The sequence below is a fragment of the Pinus tabuliformis genome, chromosome 7 (genome assembly GCF_031772625.1).
Source record: "Pinus tabuliformis cultivar Carrire ecotype Pingquan chromosome 7, CPIR1, whole genome shotgun sequence".
Classification (NCBI taxonomy): Eukaryota; Viridiplantae; Streptophyta; class Pinopsida; order Pinales; family Pinaceae; genus Pinus; species Pinus tabuliformis.
This window is the reverse complement of record NC_142293.1, coordinates 1,741,444,988-1,741,457,158: the sequence shown is the minus strand read 5'-3', so window position 1 is coordinate 1,741,457,158 and position 12,171 is coordinate 1,741,444,988. Positions and strand designations below refer to the sequence as shown.

General features: G+C 40.5%; 1 non-coding gene across 1 annotated transcript; it reads right to left on the bottom strand.

Moving 5' to 3' along the window:
* Positions 1–2,065: 2,065 nt before the first annotated feature.
* TRNAK-CUU (transfer RNA lysine (anticodon CUU)) lies at positions 2,066–2,138 on the bottom strand. The gene has a single exon. It is a non-coding gene; the product is annotated as a tRNA-Lys (tRNA).
* Between the last annotated feature and the right edge of the window lie 10,033 nt (positions 2,139–12,171).

The following is a 12,171-nucleotide window of genomic DNA, read 5'->3' as shown; positions in this document are numbered from 1 at the left end:
CAGCACATCTAGTGATGAGTTATTGCAGTCCCTTCACAGATTTTCTGTTACACAACAACTTCATGCATGTCTCCAGAATGGTAGTGAGCATTGAAGGATCCATCTTAGGTTCTTGTTGATCCTTACTACCTGAAGTGGAGGCTTCCGTGAAGCTCTTCTTAGCTTCCATGAATGTCTCCTTCGCGTGCTCCAAATCGAACTCTGGTTCCTTTGTAGGAGCCTTATGAACCCAAGCACTCACTTCGAGTTGCTTGCCCTTGTCGTCTACTGTCATAATACCGCTTTGGAGCACGATGTTTACATTCGAGTCCTCTTCTTGTGGCTCAATCCTCATCATTTTCATATTCTGAGTCAGGGGAGGCTGGAGTATTCCTTTATCGCGCAACCTCGCTATCAGTGTGGGGCAGTCCTCTGTCTCATGATCAAACTAGGTACAATATAAACATGATGCCCTCGTCAGATTTGTACAATCGCGGGAATAATTCCCTGACCCTTCGTAATTGTAACAAATCAGCTGTCTATGACCCCTTTCTGGTCCCATTCCACCTCAACCTTGTCCGCACCCTTGAAATCCACTGTGCGCCATCCCTGTATTTTAATCGAGGGCTCATGTTTCGGTATGAACTCTATAGGCAGGAGTCCGATCCATCATCAATTCATAACTTCTACGGGTGTGTTCATCATGGCCTACTGACCTGCAGAGATTACAGAACAACTGCTGGGACGTCTACGTATACTTTTGTAATAGATGACAATTATATGTAGCATGTTTTCCTCCTATCTGACAAATCGCGCACCATAATGCAGGCGTTGCACTCGGTCCTGCTTGTGCCTCTGGTATTAATGGCATAGGCCCTCCTCCTGCCAAGTAGTTCGCGAAGACTAGACAATGGTCCTTGTAATGTCCCTGTCCCTTGCACTTTATGCACCATACCTCCTCGCGTGCCTCTGGCCGAGTTGTCCTGTCCTGTTTCAAACTCTGCATTTCCAGACATAAGTTTTTTAGTTGCACGTGGATTTTTTGGACTCCCAGGCCATGATCTTCTATTGGGGTCTCGTGCAGTCTCATTTCAATCTCCAAAGCTTCGACCTGGGTGGATAAATTCTACTGCAACAACGCCATCCTTAGATGCAGAATTAGTGACGCTGCAAACCATGCACGGTGCTTCCCATCTGTCAAGGTCATGTTGGCTTCTCGAATCATGCCCTTCAGTCTCTGATCCAGTTCCCAAGGGGTCTTGCCTGGAAGCATCGCGATTTCCTTAAAACCGATAATCGACTGTCTCCGATTTTGGCCTGCTAAATTCCCTATTCAGCGTAGCTTGGATATCCGTGCCCCATGCGTTTGGATTCTTGTTGGAATGCTTAATGTACCATGTCAGTGCGCGATCCTGCAATGCACTTACCAACATTGTCTTCTTTATATTGTCATCCACAACTCCTTGTGCTTCCCATACAGCTTTTACCACGAACCAAAATTAGTCTGGATCTTCGTTCCCTATTCCTTTTAACACACGACAATTTTATCGCGCTCGCCATATTGAACAATGGTGGTGGAGGAGGTGGTGTGGGCGGAGATGGGGGTGAAGATGGTGAGACTGGTGGTGGTGTAGGTGGAGGTGGTATGCGCGGAATTCACTGCCTTATCAGACTGATCGCACTTCTTGGTAAAACTTTCGCGAGCTCTTCCTCGCTTTCTAGCTGAGGTGAAATCAAGGGGCTATTATCTATCTCTATGCTACCTTCGTTTCTATAGATCCTCCCACTCCATGTAGACCTCATCGTAATAGAGATTCACCTTAGAAGCTTGAGAACTAGAGACCGACTCAGATATAAGTCTGTATAAATTATTCCAAAACGACGACTCAATCGACCCCGAAGTGTTAACACCACTAAAACTCCTCGAACAAATGTTAAAATAAGCCAAATTGCATACACGAATGAACTGGAACTTTAACGCCACCGGAGGCAACAAGTTTAAAGCCTTTGTGGGCTTTTGCATAATGCAAATTTGTTTCATTATTCTTTTATTATTATTTGAAGCCCAACTATGTTGCGACAGCCATGGGCATAACAGGACTCGAACCTGCGACCATTAGGTTAAGAGCCCAATGCTCTACCATCTGAGCTATATGCCCTCGAGCTTGATGCAACCTAAATTTTCGACTTTCTTACTGAATAGACATTTTTTTTTTTACTCTAAAGGGTGCTCACTTTTGTCTATGACTTTATTCGCATAACCCGCTTTTCACACAATAGCATTTTAATCCAAGTGTTCAAAGATTTAATGTACATGCCTCACGGTCCTTTGAGGAAGCGTCATTCCGCCTCGCTGTAGATGACTGAAGTATCTACCACAAACTCGATGATAAACCCTCCTATAATTCGATCGAGCCAATGGTCCATAGCATGCATGATCTTATCTTCCGATGCTTCTAGTCTGCGCACCAACTTTGGAGTCCACACAATCGGTTTGTCGAGCCTACACCTTCCTTGACTATCTGCTAGCTTCGTGATCCACTCATACAACTCAGAGGGGAAGGATGTAAAGAAAATTCCGTGGATTTCCGTATATAAGTAGCACTCTAACCACTGTTCCTTTGATACTTGCGGATTCCTATTTTCCTACGCCGCGAACTCGTGAATATTTCTGTCCAACCACCCTTCAATTTCTTTCTTCATTGGATTCCAGTGACACGGCATCAGACATCCCTTATGGAGATCCCGGTCCCGACAATGGAACCATTTGTTGGCTTGTTGGGGCTTGACCCAGGTTTGAAGGTGATTTAACCAAACAAATCTCGGTACTACTGGCCCTTTCGACAATAGTTGCGAGCATGGACTAAGGTCTCACTCAAAGTAGTATGGGAGGGTGCTATAACTAGGTTTCCGCACCCTGGAGATGTCTGATGAGTTAAAGTGGTCCGTAGTTCGACCCTGCACGCACGTCGCTACGCACTTACCTGTTCTTCGCACCCTGAGGTGCTGCCTTCACACAACCCTACATGGGGGATGAACAATGTTACTACCCAAGTCCTTACTAGTAATCCAATATTAGTTGATTAACTTAGCTTATTTTTGTGCTTTCCATTATACTTAACAATATTCACAATTCATACAAGTGCGCGTAGTAAAGAAATAGTATATTTGCAAATGATATCAAACATGTAATAACTCCAAACAGATACACAAAATTGGTAACAAAACCTTTCTTTATTAATCTCTTATCTGATTATAGACTTGACTCCACGCTGCGCACTCAACTGCAGGGGTCTGCACACTCATCTGCGGATTCTACTAGGCCTCTGTGCACTCAGTTGCAGAGCCTTTTCCTACTCTAGGACTCAAGACACACTTCGCACTTCGACTTAATCTCTAATACCTTTCATGCCCATTCTCCATTAGATTCCATTCCTTCTATCCCTTTAAAACTTAGGGCCTCGATTTATTTATACAATTCCATGGTTTGCGAACCATGGTAGGCCAACATCACATTCAAAACTAGGGCGGATAGCCCTATGACTCTAACATACATTTTGTGCCCGCAATTTGCGGAGCTTTACAACAATATCAACTCAAAACTTGGGCTTTGAGCCCCAAAACATGCCATGGGGGGATTCCATTCCCAACATGTATATATATATATATATATATATATATATATATATAGTGTTTGCAAAAGGTTTTTCTACATCAAAATGAAAAAATGTGTGTTCTGGGACACATGGCTTTATAAGCCTACAACAATACAGAAAGTAAAATAGAGTTGGTTATTCATCGACATGGTTCTCATGATAGCACGAAATAGCACTAATGACTCAGCCCAACAATCGACGTATACTCTGGAATGCCCTTGGTTGAAGCTTCGAGGTTATGCTCTACCTTGACAATAGGATTCACTCCCTCCTCATAAGAAGCCTCCTCAATCTGGCGTGACACTCACCTAACTACTGGAGAAACCCTTGGAGGTCTCTTTGTCAAATCTCAGTACACATAGAAAATAAATTAAAAACTTCAAAAACTTAAAAAATAGTTTTTACCTAAATCGGTCCCTTGTGCCCCTAGTGGGAGTGGAAGATCTAGATATCCTCGAAAATTCATGCCTCCATATACCTAATCATCAACCATGATTAGCCACTGATGTAACCATCTAATAAATGTCGAAGGGAACAACATCTAATGGATGCCTCCATGACGAGGCATCAACTCACCCGATCTGACATTAGGGGATTTTTGAGGTCTAAAATGGGCCTCCTAAGAAAAATGTACAAGAAAAATAAACTTTATTAGAACCAATAGGATTCAGGATGATGATGTCAACCACGGGGGATGATTCACCATTTTTTGAGTAACATAGTACAAAGATTAAAAAATAATAAAACTACTTTTTCAACTTGTATTTTCAACTTATCTCCCTAAGTTTTTACTCAAATTTCGAGTGGGAGTACTCATTGGATGAAAAATTTAATTCCTCATCCAAGGAGTACCCATGTTGCATACTTTCGATGGACCTTGCTACATGAAAAATGAAAAATAAATGAAAAACTTGATTACAATCATGTTTTTTCATGTATTTCTCATTTTCCGTGTAGTAGGGTCCATCTAAAGTATGCAACATGGGTACTCCTTAGACGAGGAATCAAATTCTGCGTCCAACGAGTGTTTCCTCTCGAAATTTGAGTAAACCCATACAAAGATAAGTTAAAAATACGAGTTGAAAAAAAGATTTGACTTTTTTCCCTCTAAAATTTGATGATGTAATCTAATATTATTTTATTATTTCCACTATTATTTTATAATTTCCTTAGGAGGCCCATTTTAGACCTCAAAAATCCCCTAATGAATAATCATGGATCTTTGGGTGCTAGTGCATCCACTTCTAACCACTAATAGCGAAACAATGGCACATGTTCCAGGATGAATGCCACCAAAATGGATCCGAAACCAAATTGTTTTAGACTCCCTGACTTTCACTTGGTAAGTTGGCACTTCACGCAAACCTAAAAACCCTCACTCCAATTGAAAACGTGGGATTCAGACACTCGATTTCGTACTAGAAATGAGATTGTTCATAGTGGGAGATTTGTGATGGTCTTTAAGTCGATTTTCCCACTTTCAGTCTTTTTGGTCCCTGGACAATGCCTCACAATGAGCATATCCGTTCTCTCTCCTCTAGTGTGTGAACTAGACAACTGAACCCATTGTCCCTTTCTAGACAATCCAGTAATGAAATAAATGTCGGTGACCTCTATTTCGAGTTCTTGATCCCCGATCATGAATAGTTGGTGATCCACATCCCACCAACTAATCAAATGCTGCAATAACTCAAGCTGTGATCTGATCCCAGGAATCCTGAAGAACTTGAGCAACCCAAATGCTTGTAGGGCATCAACAAATTATTGATCCTGCACAGCTTGATGGTCTTCAACTTCATTTCCCCTTTCGTTCCATTCAAACACCATTTTGGACTAATTATCCTGTGGAAAGTCAATAAAACAACATTTCATGAGCTTCCATGGAGACAAAATCCAAGATAAACTATTTAAAATGGAGGATTTCACACAATTTTTTTTACCTCAAGGCCAACACGACTGCTTATGAATTTTCTTGGGCTGCCAGCATGAGGGCCTAATTTACCACAGGGTGAGTAGCACGAGTCCGATGGGTAAAACCCTCGCTGGTCACCCACGATATAAAATTTTTGCATGTCCTCCTTGCAGCCTAATCTATGGATGAAAATTCATGAAATGAGTACCAAAATGAGGGAAGGGAAAAATCTCTTACCTGCAACAAGCATCTCGGTGAATGGTGTCCGGGATTGATCATTTTCCTTGCCTAAAAATCGAGGTAAAATGAGGTAAAAATGCTCTCACAATTGCAATTGGTAAAATGGTAAAAATGATTTACTTTTTGCCCTATTTATTAGTTTTAAATAATACTTTTCACCAAAGTATGGCATATTTCACTCATTTTTTAATATTTTTCCTCGAACTCGGTAATGTGTGTTTCCTTATGCAATGACAAGTCATATATTCTTGGTGATGGTGATTTATCTTGACTGATTCAATGATTTTTATTTTATCATTTTTCTGGACTCGTAAAAAATAAACGAAAAAGCGACCCCCTGGAGTCATCTTTAAGCTCTTTTTTGACTCTCGAAAAATGAAAAGGTTGCCAAGTACTTGTCATTTCGAACTCATTAAAGTAAATGAAATGACATCTCCTCAGTATAAGTTTAACCCTTTTCCGGATTGAGGTAGACTATTGTATGAAAAAGGAATACCTTCGTCGAACATGGCTAAGAGGTTCTCTTGGATATTGTTTTCTACCTTTTCAGGTTCAATAGACAATTTACGAAAAGGGACCTTTGGAGTTTTATTTTCCGCTTCTTTTTCAAACTCTCTAAACATGAAACAAATGTCGAGTTTCACCTTCATTGGACTCGTAAAACTTAAATGACGAAGGACTTGTCACCATGAAGAGACCGAGTTTTCTCTTCCTAGGACTTGTAAAATTTACTAGGATGGATTCATCTGAAGGATGAAATTATATGCTATCCCCTTCAAGCTTGTGATAAGAAATATATGGGGTACTCTCTAGAAATGGTGGGGGAAAAGTGAAAGCGACCATCTCTTGTTTTTTGTAAAGGAAACATGTCACTCTTGAACATGACACTCATCTATTGTTTGTGTTGGGTCTGGGACATCCTCACTTAGTCACTTGCCTTCCTGGGTTTGGCAAATCCATTGTGCCTCTCATATGATTATAACATTTCATCATCATGACCTTTGATCCTATGTTGAGTCAAATGCTGCCAAACTCCAAAGTCGTGTCATCGATATGTTCAAGAGAAGTCCTATCTGTAGTTTGTTACCACTTATACATTATCTGACTTTCTGCCACAGTGCTGGATCATACTTATCTACTCTACTACATCCTTTTGTTTTGTGTCGATGATGTGGGATTCATTATGAACTCCTTCAACGGAGCACTTCCTGTCGACTTTAGCTCATTATTCGAGAAGATGATCAATGAACTCCCTTCCAGTACCTTAGAGCTTGCATGTCTCAATGGAAAGTTCTTCGCATTCGATGACATGTTTACATCATTAACCTTTGATTGGGTGATTCCATGGGTGTTGGACTTCAACTCTATTATTCACATTCGTGGATTGTGCTGATTGTACTTTGAGAGCCATTGTAATTATTGATGGTTTCTCTCATGCCTGTTAACGATTTACATCATTGACCAATAATAAGGTGGTTTTCTATCATGTTCGACTTCGACACATCAATTCACATGTTAGAATTCGTACATTGATCGGGTCAAGACGGAGCAAGACCTTGGATTATGTCTAATAAAATCCAGGTTTCGTGGAGTTATGAGTTATTCATGATTGTACACATGTTTCCTCTGGACGGATGGTTGCGACCATACAATGGGTCCATATTCATGATCCTTTCTATTTGGATGGCTTCGACCATACCGATTATCCTTACACATGATCCCTTTTATTCGGATGGCTATGTCCATACCATGAATTCATGTATTATTAGATGCCTATTCATGTATCATTATTCATGATCATCAGAGATGTCAGATATGTATATGCTTGATTTGAAAGTCTTCGGACGATGTTGTTCTCGTCCTTGCACTGACTTGTAAAGTATCTCAACCATCACTCCCTCTTCTACCTTCATGCTTTAGGGGGAATCTGTTAAACAATATTTTATCACGCCTCCCTGAAGAATCAAAGGCAAACTGCCCTGACTCCATTTTGAAGAAGGTTAACTAGAAACCTAAATTTTAGCATCAACGCATTTTGCTACACTGCTTGCCCGTACTGATGGCAGGTTGCACAATTCTACCCTAATGCTACCAACACGGGTTTTGATATGAAAATCTGTGTTGAACCTCTTCTGGCAGGTTTTCCCAAACCGGAGGAGAATCTTTGTGCATTAGAACCTTCTAGAACAATGAGTTGGATATTTGTTGTTGATATGGTCGATCTCTCCCATTTGGACCTATTGATCTTATCATCATGGGATTTCCCCTTGAGATGTGGACCTTCCTCCCTCTTTTGTGGATCCCTAATTCCCTTTCCCTTCCTATAAATTCACCCCCTTCCACCCCCAAAGGGTTGGTCATTGATTACTGCATCCCTATGCTAAGATTATGCTTACATGCTACCCATTCTAGCTTGGAGAAGGAGTGCTTGAAGAGTCTTTGCTTGGACTTGGACATCCACCAAAAGGAGGTCTCCAACATCAAGGCATAGGTTATATGCTTACATTTTTAGTTCATTAATATATACATATAATGTTCACTTTCCATAATGGTGTAAATGTTTATGTTTCTAGTTTAATACTCCTTGATCTATTAAGTAGTTTCTATTTGATGTATGCCATATATGCTCTTGTATTTTTAATAGCCTTTTGATCTTCCTTGCAGGTACTTGAACGTGAAGAACAAGTAAGGAGCGAGGCTAGGAGCGAAAGAATCAAAGTCATCTTCAAAATATTTGAGCGATTAACATCAGAGCGAGGTAGGTTTCTCCTTCTCTTTGCATTTGTTAAACATAAACTAGGAAAGTGTATATTAGTTTGTTTGATTTGTTGCTAGACCCACTCATTGGGCTAGAGGGATCACCTCTATTTGCAGAGGGGATTTACCTTCACAACACGACTCGAAACATGGACACATACGTGGAAATCTTTGGTCAGAGAGAGTTAATGAACCATTTATGTAAGATTTTATCAGGTAACTTGGTTCTCACTAACCTCTTGTGATGACGCCACTCATGAATGTGATCATAAATTAACGTGGCATCATCTTGTTTGAATTTTAACAAGAGATCAGATTTGATATCATATCGGGTAGGCATATGGAAGTGTGTCAAAAAGGTTTGATCTAGGGAGGCAAAGTCAATGTAGGATGTGGTGTCCAACTTAATATACCACTTTGGAGCATCCCCAGTTAATGTACGTTGGAACAAGCGAAGTTTAATAGAATCATCGACCAAAGAATTAGTGGAACACCATAAGTGATAGGTGGAAATGTGGGTGGATGGATTCTCCCCAGGCTTCCCTTCAAACTTGGGGATATCAGATGGCAATTTTGCAGGCGTGGGTGGCCACCAGGGATCATGTCAAATGGGGTCATTAGTCAACTTTTCCAAATCCGGTAAATCAAGGGAGGATAAAAACAGGTTGTTTACTTGGATAAATGGAATATAGATAGGAGAAGCCCCTAACCAACCTTGTGGTTCCCCCATATAGGGATTGTGATGCATGGATTGTTGGTGAAGGAATGGGTTCACCTCGAATATGACTATTGCGGGCTAGAATGAGTGGTGTAAGGATTCTTCCCCTCAGCGTACATGCCCCTAGAGAGCAAAGGACCCCTAAGAGCATGACTGCTCATAGGGTTGTGACTAGGAGGATAAGACAAACCAATTTGTGTTGTAGGATGAACAAAAGGAAAATTACCTGTATGAGTGATGGCAATAGTAATAAGGTTTCCTCCAGGTAAACTAGCCCCTCTAGGAAAATTACTAGTAGGTGGCGCCCCTCCAAACAATGAACTATACCAGGCTTGTGACATGATAGAAGCAACGTTTCTCCTAGGATAACTAGGAACAATTGATGACCCCCCCACACATTTCCATAAGTAACCATGCCTAAATGAGGAAAACGAATCGTTGATTGAGAAAAGTTGGGCGAAAAGACTCCTAATCCTACCAACTGACTAGGATGAATTACCATGGTTGGCATAGAAGATAGTGTAGGCATGGAAACATTCGAGAAATTGCCAAGGGCTATAGATGAGACTAGTGGAATGCCCCAAGAAGATGTGAGAGGTATAGATGGAGGAGCAGGTATGGCCACACTAAGAGGAGACAATGATGGCATGGAAACTGACACTACCGATGCAGAAGGTAACGAGGTCTCAGACTCTGCCATAGGATGGATAACTGAAAAATGTATGAAAGTATAGGCAAGGGTGGAATTGTCAGGGTTCAATGACAACGACATAGGTCCTAATGGATTGGTCAAGGGCAGATTAGTAGGAGCAACATAATCATCTACCAAAGTTTCAACAGAGATCAGATCACTACCAGAAGGACTGTGTATAGACTCCATGAATATGTGTTAATCTAAGTCTTCACCACCGACAGGCACTCTCCGTGCAAGAGTGATAAGTCCACCTTGTTCTGGAGGCAAACCATGAAGACGTTGTGACTGATGGCGAACAAATTTATCCAGGGTGAAAAAATATAATTTAACACAATTATTTTAGTGAAAACACCCTAAGGCCAAAGATATTGACTTAGACCAAACAAAAAATAGTAGAAATGTCCTAAAAGATAGCACACGTAAACCAAAATACAAATAAGCTGACGGTGGAAAATTTTTACTAGCGGCTTGCTTCCCAGCCCTTTTAGTTGCGAACTCAGTATAAGTGCCCTTATTAGCTGTGGGGCACCCTCCGAGATGACTGAGAGAGTATGAATAATATATTTCCTAGGTAAAGAGAAGATAAACCTGACCCTACACCTCTGTATGAGTCCTAAGAGATAGGCCACTATGGTTACCACTGAAATTAACACGACCTGAGGGACAGTTGCAAGACAAATCCAATCGCAAGGGCATGATACTTAACTCAGAGAGCCAAGACTGAAACCCCCTTGAGGGTTGCCTCGCAAGTCATCCCCAAGTTCTTCAGCAAGTGCTAATAAAATCGTTTGTATGCGTGCAAATTCCACTATATCATGCCACCCGAAACTAAGAGAAATGGGTTTTGTCACCTCGCTTAGCCCAAGTGTGACCTTGTGCTTAACCCTCTTATTAGAAGGGATTCCCAGACTACACTATTGAAAATGGATTTAACTCCCTACCACAAGCTTCTATGTTTGTTTTATAGTCTTGGAGCAATTGACTGACAAACCTATCTCCAAGACCCTAGACTAAGATAGTGTTGGTGCACTACTAGTAAAAGAAAAAGACGAATCTAGTTGCTTTTATTATCATGTTATTTTTAAGTGGTTGTTACTTACACAGTTGGGATGTGGCGTGAAACTTAGATGGTGTGAATAACTCTTGTTAGTAACCATGATGCAACTATATGCGAATTTTTCTTTTCACTTCAATGAATTCTAACTATAGGTGGGTAAGAATTTTTCACAACACACCAATTCCTATTAATGCACCTCTCACTAAATTCTTGAATACAAATTATCCCAAATATTTTAGATTGATGACCCAAAACAAACCAAAAAGGAAAACCAGAGTAACTGAGAAAATACCAAAGAAAATTTCCCAAGCAAGAACACAAATCACTCCAAAAGCGTTAAAGCGAGGAAAACAAGGCCAAACAAACAAACACATTCAAAATGATCAAACCGAAAGATAAAAGTGAAAGAAGGAAGACAATGTCAACAAGCTAGGGATGTAGCACAATGGCTCAACTAAGGCCAATATTCTACAAAGGTCAAAACCAAACCCTAGAGGCAGGAAGGCCTAAACAAGATAAAATGAGAGCGATATAAGGAAATCAAAACATACTCAAATGAACTTTTCTAGATGATAGTTGCACAACCAACCACAACACCACTGATTGTGACGAAAAAAAACAAGAAAGATAATGGGTAACTTGAAAACAAGCGACCAAACCACACAAAGCTAACAAAAGATCAAAGTGAGAGATTAAAGAGATCTAAGTAGTCACCAAAAACATCCAAACAAATATCTAGAGATGAGAACACTAGTCCCCAACCAAAGCACTCAAAGAATCCTTCAAGGAAACCTTAAAGAACACAAGCAATGGAAGATCCCAACCAATAAATAAGAAATGGATCATATCTGACAAAGATCAACAACTAACAAAAAGAAATAAAGGTCCAACAGATCTCCAATAGGTCGACCAAAAAGCAAGAAGATCAATTCCCAATACAAGACAACCCTCTCCCATTAAAGGGTATAAAATCTAAGGAAATCAAGCAAAAGAAAACAAATCTGCACTAGGTCCAGCCAATAAATAGGGAGCTCATACATATCAAGGATAGAAATAGAAACTTCTGAGGAAAAAAAATGATTTTTCAAGGCTAGAAGCCCAGTCGCACACACAAGTCAAGGTAAATTCGGTCAGTCACTTTGTCACTAACTACAAGAG